This window comes from Cryptomeria japonica, chromosome 6 (genome assembly GCF_030272615.1).
Source record: "Cryptomeria japonica chromosome 6, Sugi_1.0, whole genome shotgun sequence".
Taxonomy (NCBI): Eukaryota; Viridiplantae; Streptophyta; class Pinopsida; order Cupressales; family Cupressaceae; genus Cryptomeria; species Cryptomeria japonica.
In genome coordinates this window covers 87,450,749-87,475,119 of record NC_081410.1, presented here as the reverse complement: position 1 = coordinate 87,475,119, position 24,371 = coordinate 87,450,749, and positions in this window count along the sequence as shown.

Here is a 24,371-nt window from a genome sequence, read left to right as displayed (position 1 = left end):
ACTATAAGATGACAAGGTTAGTAAACAAAACTATCCTAGCATACTATACTAGTTCATGATTTAAGCTATATGATAAGGAACATACTCTAAATTAGCATATTTAGATTAATTCTTGATTTAAAAGAGAACCTAAATGATGAGCATATAAAATATGAAAGCTTGAATGGATTTGAGTATAAGTGAGATGCTAAAGTCTTGGATTTTTTTAAAATGGAGGAATGAGAGCTCTATTTATAGCAAAAATAGGGCAATGGATGGCTAGGATTGAAAGGTTTAATCAAGGGTTGAGTTTGAAAGTTGTCAATCCATGTTTGCAAATTGTACCAATGAAATGGTGACAATTGTCAACATAAGGTTGGTGGAGAGGAGGTGTAAGAAGCATTAAATGCTTGAGAAGACCTCATGGTTACCATAGGGGTTAAGGGTTAAGGTTAGGTTAAGGTTATCCATTAGATAAAGCTTTTACTCAAAGGATAAACTCTTGTGCAAAGGTTTAAGGATAACCATGGTCAAAGCAATAAATGTTTGATGAGACCCTTGGGTTAGATGGAGGTTGAGTTTATGGAAATTCTTTAACCATGTAAGAGGATTTGAGTTAACCATTAATGGTTATGAAGACTTTGTGGACAACTTTGTAAGAGTCCTTCCAAATTTGGGGGCATTCAACAAGTTAGCTTTTTGAATGGATAAACGCTTTAATGCATTTTGAAGACTTTACTACAAATTTGAGAAGTGACCTCCTCAAATTTAGGGGAAAGGGATAATGGATGGGTTTTGGGTTAATTGATTAGGTTTAGAAGAATTCTAGAAGAATTAGGAATAGGATTTAGGATGCAAGTGGGAGGTGTAGGATTTTGCAAGTGGGTGAGGGAAAATAGGTTTTATTAAAATAAATTGCTTTATTTTAATTTGGTTGTAATTAAATAAATTAGATTTATTTAATTATTTTAATTAAATTTGAATTTAATTAAAAATTAGATAGGGGCTTTAATTGAATAAAATGAATTATCCTATTAAATGGTATAGTGAATTTAATTGAGTAATTTACTTAATTAAATAGAGGAATGCGGATAATTTAATTAAATTGGATTTAATTAAACATAGAAATGAACATAAAATATTCCTTTAGGAATATGGTCATTTTTATACGTCTACATTTTGCCCCTCTTTGAAGTGACATGTGTGCACATATTATTTCAAAGAAAATGGTGTGTCGTTGTGATTTTATGATCGATGTCATTTTTATGATTTTTATGATTTTTAAGTTGTGCCCTAGATTTGATGCATGATGCCCCAGATTCAATAATTGATGCTGATGCCCCCTCGGGAGATGAATCAATATTTTGAAAAGTTTGATTTGATTTGATGATTTGCATTTGGTGTGTATGATTTTGGTTGGGTGAAACGTTTAATTTGATTTATCTCCCGATAATTGATGCACTTTAGGGTATGAGGGAGACCGTGAGAAAATTACATGCCCATTTCCCTAACCCTAATTTCATTTTTCTCCTATAAAAGGGGAAAAGTGCTTTGATTTGATTCATTTGTGCATTGTTGACTTTTGAGAAAGAGATTTTGGAGAGAAGTCAAAATGCCCATTCCTTATTCCAGGCATCGTTTTGAGCGCATTCGGAGGTATCGGAGACCTGCCGCATATGGACCACCAGTAATTCAACGCTTTTGACCCATTTTTAATTTTTCATTTGATCTTTTTTGGTCTGTTTTTCATTTTTAAAATTCAGTTTAACGATTTAGCGCATAGAGAGCGTAGTTTAGCACATATGATAAATTAGGTAGTGCATAGGGTATAAATTTAGGGTAGTGTCCGAAATTTAATAGGGTAGCGCATGAAAGTTGTAGGGTAGCGCATCATCTCAAGTTAGAGCATCATGAATATAGGTTAGCGCGTCAGGCTAAAAGGGTAGCGCATAGGTTCAACCTAGCGCATAGGGTATGCAGGAGGTCACATGGGTAGGGGGATTTAGTGCGTAGGTTAGACCTAGTGCATAGGGTCAAAAGGGTAGCGCTAGCATGGGATAGGTTAGCGCATAGGTCAGTTTTAACGCCTAGGGTACGTTGGGTGGCGCATAGAGGAAAAAGAATAGCGCATAAATCGAGTCTAGCGCATAGGGGAGATACAATAGCATGTGGAGAAAATAGTGTAGCGCATAGGTGTATTTTAGTGCACAACCAAGTTTTTGTAGCGTATGGAGGGGGATTTGCAAGAGTAAGTAATAATTTTTTTTGAAGGTGAAAAATTACATAGAATAAGGTCATTTTGCCTGGGGAATGGATGTTTGTTATTTGCTTGGTTTTTTTTTATCATGTTTTTCTTAAAAATGTGTCCAATATGAGCGTTGATATAACTTGATTTAAGTTGTGATTTGTTTCAAGTTATTTAGATAGATATGAATGTGTTGTTTTGATCGAAGCATGATTTGTTTTTGCACTGTGTTTCAAGTTCATTGTGTGGAGCCTGATTTGTGTTACAAGCTGATATGGGTTGGAAACTTGATTTGTTTTTCAAGCTGATATGTGTTGGAAACTTGACTTGTTTTTCAAGCTGATATGGGTGGGAAACTTGATTTCTTTTACAATTTTATGTGATGTGGAGACTTGAGTTGTTTTACAAGTTTTGATATGGTTTTTGGTAACTTGAGTTGTGTTACAAGTTGATATGGAATGTTTGATGTTGAACTTGATGTAGATGAGCAAATTGTTTCATGTTTTTTATGTGATTTTTAATTCTGATATCTTTGGTTTGATGCGGAAATTGATATTGAACTTGTTTTGTGTTTTAACAGGAGCGATTGGGAGTGTTGCAGTCGCGGGAGCGGTTTCCCAAACCTTGGGCACTGATACCACGGTTGGCATAGGCTGACCTAGATGTGATTGATAGATGTGGCCTATCATCCTTGCTAGACATGTCACGGTTCACTGTGAACCGGGGTCTACTGACAGTGCTTGCTGAGAGGTGGCATAGTGACACGAACACCTTTCACTTTGCTAGAGGTGAGATGATAGTCACTCTAGAGGACTGTTATAGGATCTTACAGATTCTAGTAGAAGGTGATTTATTTCCCTATGAGCAGGCAAAGGAGGGTGGTATTGAGGCACTGTGGTGTATTTTTCTTGATGAGACAGTATGTGGGTATGAGATCCCATGGTAGGAGTTTCTGGATTTAGATTATGCCCCCCTCCCGTTAGTACTAGCAGGGTTCATCGGTGGATTCCTTTGTCCTGATCGTAGGTCAAAGGGATTCTCTGTGGGTTGGGGATTGGTTCTGGAGGAGATGGTGACCCATAGCCATAGGTTTGCTTGGGGTTTAGCCATGTTATACCACCTATATAAGGACCTGCATGAGGTGGTGTATCTGGGTTATGGCAGTTTGTCGACTGGCGTGACACTGTTACAAGTATGGTGCTGGGAGCATATTCCAGTAGCAAGACCACTGGTAGATAGAGACAGGCCTGCTGGGCAGGCATATGCTTATGGTTACAGGGGTCTAGTTGTCTAGCGTAAGCTGGGCAAATTGGAGCATTGGAGGAGGGTCTTGGATGACATAGATATGGTCATTTGGCGACCATATATAGGCTGTGAGGTCTGCATAGAGGATGGGCTAGAGATGCCATTCATATTTATGAGTCGGTTCCTGATAGGGCGGACACCCTTTGTGATAGAGAGATTCCAGGTGGGTAGGGTTCTAAGGCAGTATGGTCCGCAATAGAGTATATCGTAGGGGACATGTTTGTATGCACGGCGCAGACATGATGCATCTGATTGGGGTCCCACTATTGACAGCAGGGTCGTTGTAGAGGAGTTTGTAAGCCTAGCAGCTCAAATATGGGACTATGCTCCCAAGGTACTGGACGCAGGGATGACACATGAGTTTGCAGGTTTGTTCACAGTGCATGTTGTTGCTAGCATATCAGACCCAGAGGAGATGCAGCCAGCTTTTGACAATGATGAGGAGGAGATTGGGGGAGATGACGATGATGTGGATGATGGAGGTGGAGGTGGACATTGGGGGAGAGGATATCTAGGGAGGAGAGGAGATAGGGGTAGGGATGAGAGAGGTCAAGTGGAGAGAGCAGTTCGGTGAGCTGTGATAGACAGGGGGAGAGGAGGGCTGGCCATAGGAGCAGGGGAGGAGAGGAGAGTGGGAGAGGTGATAGCAATGGTGGGAGGGATAGAGTAGTGGAGGTGGCCGGCATAGAGGAGGAGGACTAATGAGTTACCTCCCACAACACCTAGGACAGGCAGAGGGATAGGGGGTACCCCTTCATTGGTGCCCCTACGGATCCGAGTCCCGACGCATGTGGAGGATGTGCAGATTAGGACCCTACAGTTGATAGTTCAGTAGCTACAGGCATAGGTATTGGCACAACAGTGTCAGATCACTCAGCTGATGCTAGAGCAAGACACGGAGATATAGCGGCGTGGTCGGTCAGAGGAGCTGGCAGCTAGTATTCAGAGAGCGGTAGTAGGGGGCCCGATGAGGAATATCATGAGGGAGTTGTCCTCGAGAGTGAGGGAGGTAGAGTATTATAGATGCCACTATGAGGACACCGTGCCTAGAGAGCACAGAGTACAGAGATTTACGCCAGCGAGATCGAGTCAATCTCGAGAGACTGGTACGCAGTCAGAGAGCAGAGGTGTGATGGGGCTATTGAGACAGGATCCTCCTGGAGATCCAGGAGCTAGGACATCAGCTGTGAGACCATCTCCCTCAGGAGATAGTCATACCTGAGAGATGATGTCTCTATTGTATTTTTAGATCATTGTTTTGCTTGTACTGGGCACAGACATGACATATTTTGTACATTTTGATCATTTTTGAGATAGATATATATGGCACCATTTTCTTTGATCATGTGATGTGTTATATGGATGCATGCTTTATGTGCTCTTTCTTTACTTTATGATGATGCAATGCTTAGATATATGATATGATGCATGATGTATATGTATGCTTTGATATGCTGTGAGATGTATCTTGAAAATGAGATGTATGATAATGATAATGATGTGAGATGTATCTTGAAAATGAGATGTGTGATAATGATAATGATGTGAGATGTATCTTGAAAATGAGATGTATGATAATGATAATGATGTGAGATGTGTCTTTGAAAAATGAGATGTGAGATAATGATAATGATGTGAGATGTATCTTGAAAATGATAATGCAATTATGTTAAAATGATATGCAACTATGCCACTATGTTTTTGGAGCATCCTCATTCTGCATTTGCCATCCTGATATAACCATATGTTATTTGCTTTCGAGATAAGTATCATCATTGAGCATTGATTTGTTTGGGATATGTTGAAAATTTATACAAGCATAATGGTATAATTGAACCATAATGACCTGAGAAAAATTTACATGATGTTTGATTTTGCAAGATAGCACAAGCGTCAAGGTATAATTGAACCATGATGACCACAGTGCAAATTGCATATAAACAGACAACATTAAACCATTTGTATGCGTAAAGTGGAATCATATCTTTAGTGATACTCAATGTATCACGTCTTGAGACAAGTATTTACATAGTACAAATGATCACCTCCCAGACAAAAGACTAAGAAAATATTGGAGTTGCACCATGATCTCTAGCTTTGAAGCCTTTAGTGAGAAAAAGCAGAGAATCCAATAATTTAAAAAGTTCAAAATGCAAAAATAGTCAAGATTTTATGCTATAATGCAACATTTAGTACTTCAGAAAATCATCCATCTTTGGTATTTTTGTGATGCTTTGTTTTGTTTTTGCGATGAAGTTTACCTTGGGTCGTTGGATGCAGTGTTTCTGAGTTTTGCAAATAGTTTTGATGTCTTGAATGTGTTGCAAGTTTTCATGATTTATTGCCTCTAGCTGAGTGTGCCTCTTGATGTGAATATGTACAGCAATTTCCAAGCCATGCTGGAATGTGGTAAGAGGATATATATGGATAGACCAGGATAGTGATGAGGAGGTAAAATAGAAGTTGGTCTTCTTTGATGTTGGTGGGCCTTTGTTCTCAATGTGCTTCCCAAATCAATCCCTAGGCACAAATGGGATTCTTCTAAACCTTTCTCCTATCTCCTCCTCTCTATTCAACACTGCTTGCACCCTATTGTATTGGACATCACTCCTCCTTACCTTCCATGCTAAGGCATTCAAGTCTGAAATGAGGTCCTCTTGTGTGTCACCAAAAATGAACAAGTTTGGCTGTCCAACTGGCTAAATCTCCTCTCTTCCAAGAATGGGCAACTGTTGGAGAACCATGGTTTACCTAACCTTGTTTGCACCTTTAAGGATTTCAATCATATTAATGTGTTGATTGAGCATCTAGACAGGTCTGCAAAGTATGATGACTATCCTTCACCTTTCAAGAATGAAAATTTCCAAGTTGGATGCAAAGAACGTTGGTTTACTCAAGGCAACTTCTAGGTTCAAATGGTCATTTTGATCAAATGACTTAATGCAATGCTATGGAGCTTGTAGTAGGGTGTCTCAGGTCTTAACTGATCAGTTTTGATGATTTGAAACAATCATTTACTTCTCCTTCTTTACCGATTTCATGAAATTGTCAAATTGACCCCAAAAAGGCTACTAGAATTAGCCCTAGTTTTTAGTGGAAATTGTTCACCCTGCTCAATCTGCTAAACTTCATGGAAAACCCTTGGAGATGTGGTCTATAGATGATGAAGACTCAATTATTTTTGCTATGGCAAGTACTATACGGACTGTTTGAGGAATGTCCCACAAAAGAGGCATTTTTCAAGGGTTTTTGAAGGTTTTAGTGAGGGTTTGCAAATTGAAGATCTTCTCCATGATGATAGACCCAATACAAATGTTCAAACCTTGCTATGAAATCTATCAAACACTTCCAAGGATCCAAAATCCATCTTAGAATATTGTAATTATGTCAAACAAATGCAATACTGCAGCCCTTACACAGAAAAAATAGTCTAGAGGACTGGGACAACAATGTTTTTAATGTTTTTCATACATTTTCAACATTGGTAAACCACATACAATGAAAGGTTATCAAATACAGATGCAACAATGCCTTGATAGAAGTTGTAACACCCTGCAAAACAAATAGGAAATGATTTCTTATGACTGTTGTTCATACACCCGCCATCACTGCACTTTTAACAGTCTTAAAACTGTTCACACTTTCTTTCTTTGTTTTAATTTACTTCTTCACTCTATCCCTGGCCTACAAAAAGGTGTTAATAACAAGGTAACACAATGCATATAGCTTCTTCAAAAACCTTGTAAGTTTGAGCACTTAAAAGATGCCACAAAACATGACAGCATTATAAGACTATGACAAAGAATACACTTTTCTAGGATCCTTATTTAGGTCCTTTACAATCAAATTGTGTACCTTGTCTTCTCAACATTGAAAACACTTCTAAATACATTCATGATGCATAAAGGAGGAATCCATCATTCCATACTATCCATTAAGGAGGTTGGCAATGAGGTTTTAATAATGAAACAGTGACACACTATTTTACAGTCTAATTACACCTTTGCTTCTTGCATCCAACCAAGCCATGAGAGAGACAAGGATGGTAAAAGGCAATGATAACTCTTTCCAACTTAATTCTTCTTCAACATTTCAAAGTACAGTGCTATGAACAACAAAGTACCATTCAATCAACTTTAAGGATACCCAAGCCAAGTTGTTCACTTCACATACTTGTCATGGGCTTACAAACACTTGTGCATTGCTAGAAAAGGAAAATAGATGTATGATACAGTATGTACAAAGGATCCAACAAATTTCCTCAAAGCCATGGATGAAGAGACTTTGAAGAAATCAGTTGGACCATGAATGATCTTCCATTGGAACCACAAAACAATGCCTTTCTCAAGAGAACTTCAAACAAACTTGTTCCAAACCACTACTCAAACATCAAATGATATCACACCAATTAAAAATAGGAGTAGTATGGACTCATGAAGGCATGGTATGGACTGTACTCTCAAAAGTGCAGAAAACTAGTTAAAACTCACAAAATACAAGAACAAACAAGTATTTCCTTTTTTTTTCCAACATGAACCACACATACAATGATGGGAACATTGTTTTTATACATGTGCCAACTTATTGAAGCCTTTGTATGGACAGGTATAGGCTAGAACTAACCAAAACCACCAAAAGTCACTTTTTTGCACTTTTTGACAGCTTTTTGACAACTTTTGTTGCTCAAAAAGTTGCATTTTGACTCCTGGTGACTTGGCACTCAAACCAATGACTCAAAATCATTAGAAACACTAAATAAACATGCTCCAATTCCTTTCAAGGCTTTGCAACATCAAAAATTCAAAAATGTTCATTTGGACCCAAAATTGACAGTTTTTGGCCCACTGAGAAAAAAAACAAAAATCTTGGAAACTCTTAAACACAAATGAGTTCCAAACCTTATTACACCACAAAAAAAACCTATTAAACCTACTAGAAGCATAAAATAAACACACATGCTTAATTTGCAACAAAATGCTATACCTGCTAGGATTTGAGCATTCAGGTGCTCAGGTGCTCCTGCACCATACTCCCCTAAGGACAAAGAAGTCATGTGACTCCTTTGGGCAGTAAAGAAAGAGGAATTCTAGCTTTGAGAAAGTCACTTTTAGGTATCCATGTGGCTTCAGAAGTTGGTTTATCCTTCCACTTGATGAGATGCTCCAAGTAGGTATGGTGTCTTGTCTTTTTGATGATTCTTGAATCTAGTACCTGCTGAGGAATGGGAGTAGAAGAAGAGTGGAGAGAAAGATCAGAAAGGGAATGAGAAAGATTTGAAACTCTTTGTGAATCTGATGGTAGCTCCCCTTTGAATGGCACCAAATCTGCAACATTGAAAATAGGAGACATAGAAACTTCATTAGGCAAATCAACTTTGTAAGCATTATGGTCATATTTAGTCAAGATTTTGCATGGTCCTACTCTTCTCATTTGAAACTTAGTAGGCACTCCTTTCTGTAATCGTGACTTGTTGAGATGGACCATCACATAATCACCCACTGAAAATTGAACATCTCTTTTTGAAGCATCAACTCTCTCCTTAACTTTTTGAGTAGTGTCCTGTAAAGACTTTTGTACCTGCTCATGAATTTCTTTCATAGATTGTGCCATATCTTCTGTTGTACCACTCACTTGCTGCAAATTAGTTACATCATTTAACTCAAAAACACCTCTAGGATGCATTCCATAAACAATCTGAAATGGGCTCTTACCAGTGGATCTATTTACACTGTCATTGTATGCAAAATCTGCCTGATGGATGAGTTGATCCCAACTTTGCCCATATTCTTTGGTAAGACATCTGAGTAGGTTACCCAATGTTCTGTTCACCACTTCTATTTGGCCATCTATCTGTGGATGGTAAGCGGAGCCAAAAGACAAGTTAGTACCCAATTTCTTCCATAAAGTTTTCCAAAAATGACCCAAAAACTTAGCATCTCTATCAGATACAATACTGGATGGCAAACCATGAATTCTTACAACTTCCTTAAAGAAAAGAAAAGCAATGTGACTAGCATCATTAGTAGTTTTGCAAGGTATGAAATGTGTCATTTTACTGAATCTGTCAACAACCACAAAAATACTATCACACCCTGCTTTAGTTCTGGGCAAACCTACCACAAAATCCATACTGATGCAATCCCAAGGCCTAGAAGGTATGGGAAGATGCTGATACAAACCAGCATTAGTGCTAGTACCCTTGGCTTTTTGACATACCATGCATTGCTCAACATATTTCCTGACATCTGCCTGCATCTTAGGCCAAAAATAGTGCCTCTGAACCAATTCCAAAGTCTTATTAAGACCAAAGTGACCACTCAAGCAATCATTGTGCTTTTCCTGTATCAGATTCTCCCTCATTGAACCTTTTGGCACACACAGCTGTCCACCCCTGAATAACAATCCATTCTGCAAAGTATAGTCAGCATATTCACTATGAAAAGTATTCTGAAAATCTTGACAAACCTTGTGAATATCAGCAAAATCAAAATCATGTGGATATAAATCCTTAAAACATTCTATACCAATACTTCTAATTTGAATTTCTTGAACAGTAAGTAACCTCCTACTCAATGCATCAGCTACTTTATTGCACTGTCCTTTCTTATGCTTCAAAGTAAAGGTATATGCTTGCAAAGACTCTACCCATTTAACATGTCTGTGACTAAGCTTATCCTATGAATTGAGAAAACTAAGTGCCCGGTTGTCAGTGTAAACCACAAATTCTTTAGGAAGAAGATAATGCCTCCATTTCCTAAGTGCCTGAACCAAAGCATACATTTCAAGATCATATGAAGAATATTTCTTCTTAGCATCATTAAGCTTTTCACTGAAAAATGCAACAGGTCTATTATCCTGACTCAAAATAGCACCAATAGCAATGTTACTTGCATCACACTCTAAGGTAAACAATTTGTCAAAACTGGGTAGAATCAACACTAGTTGAGTAGCAACTTTAACTTTCAGCAATTCAAATCCCTTGTTGGTTGCTTCTATCCACTAAAATTTCACTTTCACACCACCCTTAATGGTTTCCAACATAGGTGCACATATTTCACTGAAACCTCTGATAAATTTCCTATAAAATTGAGCAAGTCCATGAAAACTCCTGACATCACTAGCATTCTTAGGGGTTGGCCAATTAACTATGGCTTCTACCTTACTTGGATCCATCTTCAAATCACCCCCTGAAACAACAAAACCCAAATAGACCAGCTCTTGCTTAAGGAAATCACGTTTCTCTAGATTGATAGTAAGTTGTTCATCATTCAATCTTTGTAAGACAATTTGCAAATGTTGGAGGTGTTCTTCCTTGGTTTTACTAAAAATTAAGATGTCATCAAGGTACACAACTACAAACCTACCTATGAAGTCATGTAACACCTCATTCATTAATCTCATAAATGTACTAGGTGCATTTGTTAACCCAAATGGCATGAATAGCCATTCATACAACCCCTCATTTGTCTTGAAAGTTGTTTTCCATTCATCCCCCTCTTTGATGCGGATTTGATGATAACCACTTTTTAGGTCTATCTTACAGAAATATTTTGCTCCCCCTAAACAATCCATAAGATCTTCTATCCTAGGGATGGGGAATCTATACTTGATTGTGATCCTATTTATTGCTCTTGAATCTGTACAAAGTCTCCAAGCCCCACCTTTCTTAGGTGCTAACACTGTGGGTACTGCACATGGACTAATACTTTTTCTAATCAATCCTTGGTCTAAGAGCTCTTGGATTTGTCTTGCCACTTCCTGATTTTGTTCAGGTGTCATTTTGTAAGCACCTTTGTTTGGTAAGGATGCACCTGGGATGAAGTCTATCTGGTGGCTAATGGCTCTCTGAGGAGGTAGAGAGGTTGGTTGACCATCATTAACAATTGACTTAAACTGATATAGAAGTTGTTGCACCTCATATGGGATTTCTACCTTCTTTTCTTTCTTTTCATCAACTGGTTTAGTTACCAATGCAAAACCTATGCCATCACCTTCTTTTAAGGTATGAATGAAATCCTTTTCATCAACTAACAAAGTTTTGGGAACTTGTGGTTTGCTGCCCTCACTTTCTTCATTAAGGGACTGAATTTTATAGTTGATACCATTCTTGAAAAATGAGTATGAGTTCTTTTCACCATCATATTGTGCTTTCCTGTCAAATTGCCAAGGTCTTCCTAAAAGCAAATGACAAGCATCCATAGGTAGTATATCACACAAAATCTTATCTTGGTACTCACCTATTTTAAACTCTACCCATGTTTGTTCACTCACCAATACATGCTGCCCTTTTTCCAACCACGTGACCTTGTAGGGCTCATTGTGCTGTATTCTAGGTAGATGAAGTTTTGTAGCAACTTCTTCTGATATGATGTTATCAGTTGATCTTGAGTCAATGATAACTTTGCACACCTTTCCTTGGATCTTACATTTGATCCTGAAAAGAGCTTTCCTTTGAGACATATCTTTCTAAGATGGCTCTTTCATGAGGATCCTCCTGATCATGAGGTTTTCCCCTTCTTCTGATGGTAGACACCTTTGATTTGGTGTGGTTTCCTCTTGCACAAAATGGACTCTCTTATCACCTCCTTGAGATGAGCTTGGCTTTTCTGGGCATCTATATGTTGGATGGCCTAGTTTCTGACAGTTGTAACACTTCATGGTGGAGAAGTATGAACCTCTTCTAGGTCCATTAGATCTACCCCTTCCTGGGTTGCCTAATCCCCTACCCCTATAATTGGTTCTACTCTGAGAATCCCCGCTTTTCTCAATAAGATTAGACTCTCCATGGGACCTATGATCTGTGTATCTTCCCCCAAAACTGCCTCTATGACTGCCTTTGTTTCCTCTGCCTCTGCCTCTGCCATTTTGTTCTTGTTTCTTCTTGTTTCTCTCTTCTACCTTCAGTACTAATTGAAAACACTTCTGTAATGTGTTGGGACACCATAGGCTTAATTCTTCCTGAATATTCCATCTTAACCCATTGAAATACCTAGCTACTCTGACATTTTCATCTTCTTGTACCTTAGATCTAAGGCTTAGTTTTTGGAATTCTTCAGTGTAACTATTGACATCTAGGTCTTTCTATCTCAAGTTTTGTCTCTTCCTATGTAACTGGATTTCATAATCTTCAGGCATGTAGGTGTCTTTGATTTTAGTTACCATTGTCTTCCAGGTGGTTATGGGTTTCTTTCCCTCTTTCACCCTTTCCTCTTGGATGAACTTCCACCAAGTTAAGGCTGCCCCTCTCATTCTGGATTTGGCTACCTTCACTTTCTATGCTTCAGTAATGCCATCACATTCAAAGTGATTCTCTAGACCCTCTATCCACTCCATTAGTGCTTCTGGTTCCATCTTGCCACTAAAAAGGGACACTCCATCTAGGGCCTTTCTAGTCAAAGCTTTCAAAGCTTGTAAAAAGGCTTCTTGTTCTCTATCCAAGATTGGATCTGGTTCTGGGACTTCTTCCTCTAAGGTTTCCTTCTTATCTTTAGCATTTTCTACTCTCTCACTAACTTCTTCAGTCTTGACTTCTACTTGGTTCAACTTTTTTTCAAGTTGTTGTAATCTTTCCCTAAGGAGATTATTCTCTTCAACCTGATCCTCCATCCTCTTTGCTAACTCTGCATTGGTCACCATGTTGTTGGTGTTGTCTCCCATTGACTCTCTACCTAACATGTGCTAATCTCTCAACCCAAATCTAAACCTGGCTCTGATACCACTGTGATGAGGAGGTAAAATAGAAGTTGGTCTTCTTTGATGTTGGTGGGTTTTTGTTCTCAATGTGCTTCCCAAATCAATCCCTAGGCACAAATGGGATTCTTCTAAACCTTTCTCCTATCTCCTCCTCTCTATTCAAAATTGCTTGCACCCTATTGTATTGGAAATCACTCCTCCTTACCTTCCATGCTAAGGCATTCAAGTCTGAAATGAGGTCCTCTTGTGTGTCACCAAAAATGAACAAGTTTGGTTGTCCAATTGGCTGAATCTCCTCTCTTTCAAGAATGGGCAACTGTTGGAGAACCATGGTTTACCTAACCTTGTTTGCACCTTTAAGGATTTCAATCATATTAATGTGTTGATTGAGCATCTGGATAGGTCTGCAAAGTATGATGACAGTCCTTCACCTTTCAAGAATGAAAATTTCCAAGTTGGATGCAAAGAACGTTGGTTTACTCAAGGCAACTTCTAGGTTCAAATGGTCATTTTGATCAAATGACTTAATGCAATTCTATGGAGCTTGTAGTAGGGTGTCTCAGGTCTTAACTGATCAGTTTTGATGATTTGAAACAATCATTTACTTCTCCTTCCTTACTGATTTCATGAAATTATCAAATTGACCCCAAAAACGCTACTAGAATTAGCCCTAGTTTTTAGTGGAAATTGTTCACCCTGCTCAATCTGCTAAACTTTATGGAAAACCCTTGGAGATGTGGTCTATTGATGATGAATACTCAAGGATTTTTTCTATGGCAAGTACTGTACGGACTATTTGAGGACTATCCCACAAAAGAGGCATTTTTCAAGGGTTTTTGAAGGTTTTAGTGAGGGTTTGCAAATTGAAGATCTTCTCCATGATGATAGACCCAATACAAATGTTCAAACCTTGCTATGAAATCTATCAAACACTTCCAAGGATCCAAAAGCCATCTTAGAATATTGTCATTATGTCAAACAAATGCCATACTGCTACCCTTACATAGAAAAAATAGTCTAGAGGACTGGGACAGCAATGTTTTTAATGTTTTTCATACATTTTCAACATTGGTAAACCACATACAATGAAAGGTTATCAAATATAGATGCAACAATGCCTTGATAGAAGTTGTAACACCCTGCAAAACAAATAGGAAAGGATTTCTTATGACTGTTATTCATACACCCGCCATCACTGCACTTTTAACAGTCTTAAAACTGTTCACACTTTCTTTCTTTGTTTTAATTTACTTCTTCACTCTATCCCTAGCCTGCAAAAAGGTGTTAATAACAAGGTAACACAATGCATATAGCTTCTTCAAAAACCTTGTAAGTTTGAGCACTTAAAAGATGCCACAAAACATGACAGCATTATAAGACTATGACAGAGAATACACTTTTCTAGGATCCTTATTTAGGTCCTTTACAATCAAATTGTGTACCTTGTCTTCTCAACATTGAAAACACTTCTAAATACATTCATGATGCATAAAGGAGGAATCCATCATTCCATACTATCCATTAAGGAGGTTGGCAATGAGGTTTTAATAATGAAACAGTGACACACTGTTTTATAGTCTAATTACACCTTTGCTTCTTGCATCCAACCAAGTCATGAGAGAGACAAGGATGGTAAAAGGCAATGATAACTCTTTCCAACTTAATTCTTCTTCAACATTTCAAAGTACAGTGCTATGAACAACAAATTACCATTCAATCAACTTTAAGGATACCCAAGCCAAGTTGTTCACTTCGCATACTTGCCATGGGCTTACAAACACTTGTGCATTGCTAGAAAAGGAAAATAGATGTATGATACAGTATATACAAAGGATCCAACAAATTTCCTCAAAGCCATGGATGAAGAGACTTTGAAGAAATCAGTTGGACCATGAATGATCTTCCATTGGAACCACAAAACAATGCCTTTCTCAAGAGAACTTCAAAAAAACTTGTTCCAAACCACTACTCAAACATCAAATGAGATCACACCAATTAAAAACAGGAGTAGTATGGACTCATGAAGCCATGGTACGGACTGTACTCTCAAAAGTGCAGAAAACTAGTTAAAACTCACAAAATACAAGAACAAACAAGTATTTCTTTTATTTTTCCAACATGAACCACACATACAATGATGGGAACATGGTTTTTATACATGTGCCAACTTATTGAAGCCTTTGTATGGACAGGTATAGGCTGGAACTAACCAAAACCACCAAAAGTCACTTTTTTGCACTTTTTGACAGCTTTTTGACAACTTTTGACAACTTTTGTTGCTCAAAAAGTTGCATTTTGACTTCCGATGACTTGGCACTCAAACCAATGACTCAAAATAATTAGAAACACTAAATAAACATGCTCCAATTCCTTTCAAGGCTTTACAACATCAAAAATTCAAAAATGCTCATTTGGACCCAAAATTGACAGTTTTTGGCCCACTAAGAAAAAAAACAAAAATCTTGGAAACTCTTAAACACAAATGAGTTCCAAACCTTATTACACCACAAAAAAAACCTATTAAACCTACTAGAAGCATAAAATAAAAACACATGCTTAATTTGCAACAAAATGCTATACCTGCTAGGATTTGAGCATTCAGGTGCTCAGGTGTTCCTGCACCAGATAGTGACTACGCTAATTATGTCCTGAAGGGATATTAGCTAAGTGTCAGGCGATGGCCGATAGTACTTTACTGTGAAGATAAGGATGTGGATATAGATAGAGGAGCTATCCTCTCATAATAGTGCCTGTTACCAGGTTTTCACCAGTTGCTTTTATTGTACCTTTTTATTTGCTTTTTCTGGATTTTTTGATGTTTTTGTTTGTTTTTGCTTTTTTTGTGCATTTGGATTTCTCAAGTGTAGTATTTCTTTAGATGAATGTTGTTAGTTGGTTCTTCAAGCACATCTCTTTCTGAGGTTGTGAGCTGATAGGCACCTGATCCATAGACTGATATGATGACATAGGGACCTAACCAGTTAGGTTCAAACTTCCCTTTCTTTTCTCGATCTTGCTGATTTCTTGGATTTTCTTTGAGGACTAGGTCACCAATTTTGAAGTTGTGAGGGATGACCTTGTGATTGTAGCTCCTGCACATGCACTACTGATATGCTTTGAGATGAGTGTAAGCATGCTGACATCTTTCATCTAATAGTTCCAGTTCTTGCAGTCGGTTGACCCGATACTCTTCATCCAGGATTAAGCCTTTTAGAGAGACTCTGAGAGACAAAATTTCTACCTCCAGTGGTAAAATAGCTTCGGATCCGTAGACCAATGAGAAAGGTGTTGCTCCTATAGGTGTACAGATGTTGGTTCTGTATGCCCAAAGTGCTGGATTGAGTTGGATATGCCAATCTTTGCCTACATCATTTACTGTTTTCTTGAGAATCTTCAGTATTGTTTTGTTGGATGCTTCTGCTTGACCATTCCCCTGGGGGTAGTATGGTGTAGAGAACTGATGTTGTATTTTGAATTGTTCACATAGTTCTCGGACATCTTGGTTTTTGAATGTGCATCCATTATCGGTGATGATAGAACTTGGAATACCATATCTATAGATCAAATAGTTTAGGATAAAAGATGCAATTTGTTTTTCAGTTACTGTGGTCATTGGGACTGCTTCTATCCACTTGGTAAAGTATTTTGTTGTAGTTATAATGAACTTGTGTCCATTTGAAGATGAAGGATGAATTTTTCCCACTAAGTCTAGCCCCCACTAACAAAAGGGCCAAGATGTTGTAAATGGCTGCAGTTCCTATGCTAGTGCATGTATCAGATTGCCATGGATCTGGCATTTAGGACACTTCTTGGCAAAGTGGTAAGAATCTTTCTCCATTGTAGGCCAGTAGTATCCCATCCTTAGGAGTTTTTTAGCAAGAGTAGTCCCACTTGAATGTGTTCCACAAATACCTTCATGAAGCTTGTGTAAAGCAGAATCAGAATCATTACGATCAAGGCAACGAAGAAGAGTACCATCTAGACCTCAATGGTACAAAGTATCAGTAGTAAGGGTATACCGGGTGGCTTTGTCAGATAAAATTACATTTCTAGTTACGTGATTGGTTAATGGGTATGTTGTACTTTAGATAATCATATATTAGTCCATACAAAGGAGAATCTGAACTAGTTAAGGCATAGATGACATGGGATTTAGAGTGGTCATAGGCTAGGGAGAACAGTTGCTCTACTAGGAACCTGTAATGACTTTATTGCTCTATAATTTGTACTAATGAAGCGATAGTAGCCATGGCATCGGCTACTTTGTTGTTCAACCTTGGTATCTGCTCAAAGGTGATGTGTTCAAAATACTATTTGAAGTCATCCACCATTCGTTTGTAGGGTAGTAGCTTGTCATCCTTTGTTTGATAGTCATTGTTGATCTGATTGATGACTAGTTGTGAATCTCCATAGACCATTAACTTTGTGATTTTCCATTCTATGGCCATTTTGATGCCTATAACCAATGCCTCATATTCAGCCACAATATTTGTGCATGGGAACATAAGCCTATATGATCTTGGTATAGTGTGTCCTTCAGGAGTGATGAAAAGAATGCCAACACCTAAATAGTGTTGGGTGTAGGATCGATCAAAGTATAGAGTCCATTGTGTGGTGGAAATAGCAAGAACATCCCTGTCTGGAAATTCAATCTTCATAGTTTGTTTTCTTGGTAGCGGTGCTTCAGCTAGTTGATCTACAATTGCTTGTCCTTTGATGGCTCTTCTTTCTATGTATTGGATGTCGAATTCATTGAGAATCATGACCCATTTAGCCAATCGTCCAGTAAGAGCTGGTTTGCTGAGTAGGTATTTCAGAGGATCAATTTTTTCTACTAGCTTAATTGTGTGTGCGAGCATATAATGTCAGAACTTCTGAGATGCGAAGACCACTATTAGACAAGCCTTCTCAATAAATGTGTAGTTGAGTTCATAGCTATTCAATGTCCTGCCGATGTAGTATATGGCTCATTCCTTCCCTTACTGATCTTCTTGTGCCAATAGTGTCCCCAGTGATATATTTGTTGTTGAGATATATAGAATAAGGGGCTTTCCTATGACTGGTGGTACTAGAACTAGTGGATTCATCAGATACTGTTTGATTTGATAAAAAGATTCTACACACTTGGTTTCCCATCTGAAAGGTACATTCTTATGGAGCAAATGATTGAACGGTAGACTTTTATTAGCTAATTGAGCGATGAATCGCCTGATTGATTGAAGTCATCCTTGTAGAGATTTGAGTTGACTGATATTCTTTGGTGGTGTCATCTCCATAATGGCTTGTACCTTTGCTGGATCCACTTTAATACCTTTAGCTGAGACAATGTAGCCTAGTAACTTTCCTGATGTAACCCTGAAGACACACTTCTTAGGGTTGAGTCTGACTTGGAATTTCTCCAATCGATCAAAGATCTTTGTTAGGATGCCGAGATGTTCTGATCTAGTGAGGGATTTAGCTAGTAAATCATCCACATAGTTTTCCATGAATGTGTGCATCATGTCATGAAAGATTGTTGTCATTGCTCTTTGATAAGTAGCCCCTACATTCTTTAAGCCAAAAGGCATAACATTCCAACAATACGTTCCCCAAGGATAGGTGAACACTGTTTTATCTTGATCATTCAGGCTATTTTGATTTGATTATAGCCTGAGAAACCATCCATCAGTGAGAGCATTGCATGGCCCGCTGTGAGGTCTACAATTATGTCGATACTAGGTAGAGGAAAGTTGTCTTTTGGACAAGCTTTGTTGACGTCTCTGAAATCACTGTATATTCTGATACTACCATTTGGTTTTGATATTGGTACTACATTGGAAATCCATTTTGTATAGTCAATGGGTCGGATGAATCCGACATCTAATAACTTCTTGAGTTCAGCTTTGACCATGAGTGCTACCTGTGGATTCCTCTTTCATAGCTTTTGTTTGACTGGCTTAACTCCTGGAGAGATGGACAAGTGATGCATGATTAAGTGTGGATCAACTCCGGGCATATCGGCATATGACCAAGAAAAATTAATTTTCTTTTCTTTAAAAAAAAGGATAAATGCCGATCTTTCCTCCTCTGTCAGAGATTCTGCAAGGTGTATGTTTTTGACTACTTCTATGGTACCAATGTTGATTGATTGAGTGGGCTCAATCAATATGGGTGATCGCTCATGAAAGTGCTCTGGAAGAGTGTCAAGTCTCCCATATTTAGGTGCCTTGAAAAGGTTTTCACCCTCAGATGCGTCCTTTATTTTTACTTTTTTGTGATCTAGAGCTACCATTGACTGGTTTTCAACATCAAATCTTTTACTTGGTTTATTTTTGTCACTGAGAGACTTGGCACTCCCTGATTTGTAGATATCGTTACTTTCTTCGCTGGTAGAGCTTGTTTCTAGATTAACGGTACATAGGTAATGGATAATAGATTCATTTTCTGGGAAAATTGGTATATCATGTATTTTGGGTTTGTCCCAGTCAATGAGGTCATGAAAGACAAGCGGTAAGGAATCATTTGGTGGATCAAGTTCGGCTACTGTAAGTGTCAAGACAGAGGTTTCATCATGATTGGTCTTGGTTTTAAAGAAGTCAATGATTTCATCGAGGTCTTCAATGGTATTATCTTCCGTATAAACTTTTTCATAAAGCTTCTGTTCTCTTTTCTTGGCATCATAGATATGTTACAGTTCAAATTCAAGAGGTCTATCTTCTACATTATGTTCTTCCTAAGAAAGGGGTATGGTGCTAGTATTATTATGGATATCTATAGTAGCATTTGAGCAGCTACCCCATTCATATTCATTGGAATTAGTTTCTGAGGCATCATCCCAGATTCTATCAGTGCTGTGAACAGGTATGTTGTATGGTGAAAATAGATTTTTGATGATGGATACCAGTTTGATAGTTTTTGCTGATTCGGTGTCAGATCCTGCTTCTACTTTCTGTATTTGTTCATAGACTGTGCCTCCTTGGCGAGGAACAATGGTATCAGGAGATGGTATTATTAGTTCTTGAGATATTGGTGTTTGAATATGAGCTACTACTACAGATATGGCCTTCTTGTGGCTTAGAAGCTTTTCCTGATTTAACTTTTGTTCTTGATGTTCTGGCGCCTTGCGGATTGTTTCTGCTAACTCAAATAGTGCTTTCTGCCAGGATTCTTCTTTGTACCTCTTCTTTGCTTTCCATTGAGGTTTTGTAGTTATGTGTGGCGTCTTTCTTAATAGGAAAGTGAGTTTACAACCCAATCTAGTTTTGTCTCTACTGGGCTGTGAAGGAAGATCTATGGGTTCCGTGACTCTTCTTTGCATTTTCCAATAGGTCCTTTACCATCATATCCCATTTGCTACATGATTAAGTATCCCTTTCCATATAGGTGTGTCGGTAGAACTATGTCCAAATCAGCTACTCTGTTATCTTCTTCCTCATCTTTGTATAACCAGCTAAGAATGTCCTTATCTTTTGATTCATGTGCTAGAGTGCCTAGTTGGATGAAGGTACCATCAAATTTGGTGATGGGCTGAGTTACCAGATGCGTTGATGTAGTAGGCAATCCATGAGATCTGGGTGATGTCGGTAATTTGGCCAAACATAGGGGTTCCAAAGAGTACTCTCCCATACCTTGGTCTTTGATTTGCATTTGCTGCTTGAAATTTCTAGATAATGATTCAGGCTTTGCCGTCTGTAGATTTGATGTTGAGGATCTCTACTTTTCCCTATTATGGGGAACCAAACTGTCCTAGGCTACCCCTATTGCATTACAATGTTGAAATGGATTGTGATCAGCAGATATAGAGATCTCTTCTCCGTTATAAGGAAATTTGACACACTGGTGATATGTAGAAGGCACTGCTTGCATTTCATGTATCCAAGGTCGGCCTAACAAAATATTGTAGGTGAGATCTATATCTAAGACCTGACACATAGTATCTTTTTACACTGGTCCAACTTGAATGGGCAACATCACGGTTCCTTTAGATGACCTTTCTTCATCATCATATGCCTTTATGGTAATCTTTTTACGGGGATCAATAGACTCTTCTGAGAAGCCTAATGCATGGATAAGCTTTAAAGTACATATATTAAGTCCATCTCCTCCATCTATTAAGACTCTTTTTACTCTGTGTTTACAAACGATGACTTCAATATGGAGAGGGGTGTTATGCGGATGGCTCAAGGAAGCATTATCATGCTCTGAGAAGGTGAGATTATGAGGTCCTGTCATATGGGCGACCATGGCTTGAAATCTATCTGCATCCAGATCTTGAGGTACATTGGTTTCCAATAGCACTTGTTCCAATATGTTTTTATGTTTGGGTGATAGTTTCAGCAATTCTAGTATAGATATCTGAGCTAGAGTTTTGCGTAGTTGGCTGACCAAATCATATTGGATCTTTGGTGTAGTAGTTGTAGGTGCGGTATGTTCTTTCAAGACATATTTGTGAGTTCAGGTCATTACATTGACAAATTCATGATCATGCTAGTCTCGGATGGTGATGACGTTTACCTGATGATCTTCAGCTGATATGTGATTGATGGTGTTATTGTAGATATGGTTGATACGAGCCCCACGTGTATCATTTGAGGTTGAAGCTCCATCTTTGTTGTAATTGGGAAGAGAATTTTTAAAGGCTCTGTGGTCACCATTTGTTTTGAGACCATCTACCGTTAAGTCACCTCGACCAATCATGTCTTGAACAATGTTTTTCAATCTCATGCAATCGTTCGTCCGATGACCCTTGTTACGATGGAAATCACAATAGTGCAAATCATTCCACCAAGGTGGTTTGATTTGGGGTTCATAGTTGCTGATTGCAGGCAAAGAGAGAATATTGTTTGCCAGAAGCTCTCTGAATGTAGATTCTAGTGATTGTCCCAGTGGTGTGAAGACAAGCTTTTGGAAATTGTTAGTGTTGTCGCATGAATTGTTATTAGGTTCTGGATTCATGGTTTTGTTTTGAGTATCGTTGGTGTTGTTTGTGTTGAGTTGTCCTTGACTGGTTTTTGGTGCATATGTGTTAGTGTTTGGATTAGTACCTTTAGGATTTTTCGTAGCTTGAGGATTTCCGGATAATGCGAGCACTGGTTGCTTAGATTTTGGATCATGTGATTCATTATTGCCTTCATTTTTGTTTCGAGTCCAGAATCGGGACTTGTCCAAGTTGCTGTTGTTCTGGTTATTGTAGTTTCATGAGTTTGTTCCTTCTTTGAAGAATTTGAGTATTCCCTTTTTGACACACGCTTCCTCTACTTGAATGTTGTTTTCAATAAATTTAGCGAAAGATGGTATGCATTGGAGCTTGAGCCTGTAACTCATATCACTTTTCAAGTTGTTGATGAAGATTTCCATTTTCTCCTTTTCAGCAATATCTCGGGGATATCGTGATACCATACGTTGCCAACGTTGAAGGAATATCATGAACGTTTCATTGTTCTTTTGTTTGGTGTTGCAAATGTCTAGCATGGTTATAGCATGTTGAATGTTATAGGAGTATTGTGTTATGAACTTGTTAACCAATTCATAAAATGATCTGACAGGTGGCGTAATTTTGGATAACCATTCCATTGTTTGCCCTCCCAAGCTTCTTGGGAATAACCTCATCAGATAGGTGTCATCATGAGCAAATTCAAGACTCATGGTATAGAATTCTCTGACATGATCGCAGGGATCACTTTTTCCATCGTACTTGTCAAATTTAGGCATGTCCGAGTTTGGAGGAAAAGGGATCATGTGCAATCTTTTGTCAAAAGGATAAGGACAGATTTCATTTAGAGAGTACTGTATTGTTGTCCCTTGTTGTATGTCTTGCATTTGTTTTTGTAACATTTGCATTTTTTGAGTAAGGGCAACCAAAGGCACATTGTTTTGCCGAGGAAAAGATTCTTCCCTCTTATTGATCCTGGGTTGAAATGGTGTATGGAATGGTATGTGTTGCTCTAGTATGTTTTGATCAAGGATATCTTGTTCAGGATCACTTGCTTCCCTTTCCTGTTGTTGTTCTTGATATTCGTAATGTTGAGGTTGCATTCTAAACACATCTGTGTCAAGGTTTTTAGGGAGTTTTACTACTTTACTTGTGAGCATGAGCAAATATTTTTCTTTGTCATTTTCCATGAGCCTTTCTACAAGTTTTTGGAATGAAGCGCTTTCCTGACATTCCTAAAGAAGCTCTTCAAAAATTTCAGTATCCTCTAGGTGTGGACCTTCAAAAGGATTTGACAACCTTCGATTCATACTAGACTTTGCGTGTGTCTCGCTTTGTTGGTTTTGTTGAGAGTGAGTAACAGGCATTTTAGTAGAAACTTTCAGTGATGAAGGGGACAAAATCCTCTTCGATATGTTGCTCGGGGGTTGTTGGTTCAGGTCAGGGTGTGTTATAAGTGATACACTCATCAGGCAAGAATGCCTGATTGATCCTTCCTCCATGATTTATGATTTGATTAAAAGTGAATTTTTGACAATATGCCCTAGTCTTTAAAGGCTCTTTGTCAAATTCATTGGATTTGTTTTGGATATAACATTTGACGTGATGAAGGAATACTCAATGAGATTTGAAGAGTTGATGATTGATGTATAAAAACTTGTTTCTCTTGATGAATTTGGAAAAACTAGGTTGTTGTTTCTTCAACGTGATGTTACAATAATGATTCTTTCTTCTTAGAAGATGGGGATTAGTCATGCATAAGTGATCAATGGTTTCCTTTGATTTGTTTGGATTCAGTTGATCTTGTTTTGAAAATTCAAGTTTTACTCTATCAAAGTGAAGGTTTAGATGCCCCTTCACGACAAAGTGTTTCAAATGATATGGATAAAAGTCTCCCGATATGGAAACTTGATTTGACAACCTGAAATTTTTAAACAAGTGTTTTTGAGATGAAATCCATGAGATGGTAAAGGATTCTTTTGATACTTGTGATGAGGTTTCCAAATTATGATAGGATAGATATGTTTTACTGTGTGATCAGTTTCAGATTTTTACAACGTTTGTTTTGACACAAACTTTGCTCAAGAAATAGCTTTTAAAGTTTTATTTTCGCTACTCTTCTTTGATGAAAAATGATGTTGATGGAAAAAGGCTTCTGAAGATGTTTTCAAAATTTTTAAAATTCCTCACTGTTTTGCCCCCTTTCTTTTTGCTTTTGGTCACATGCTAAAACAGAGA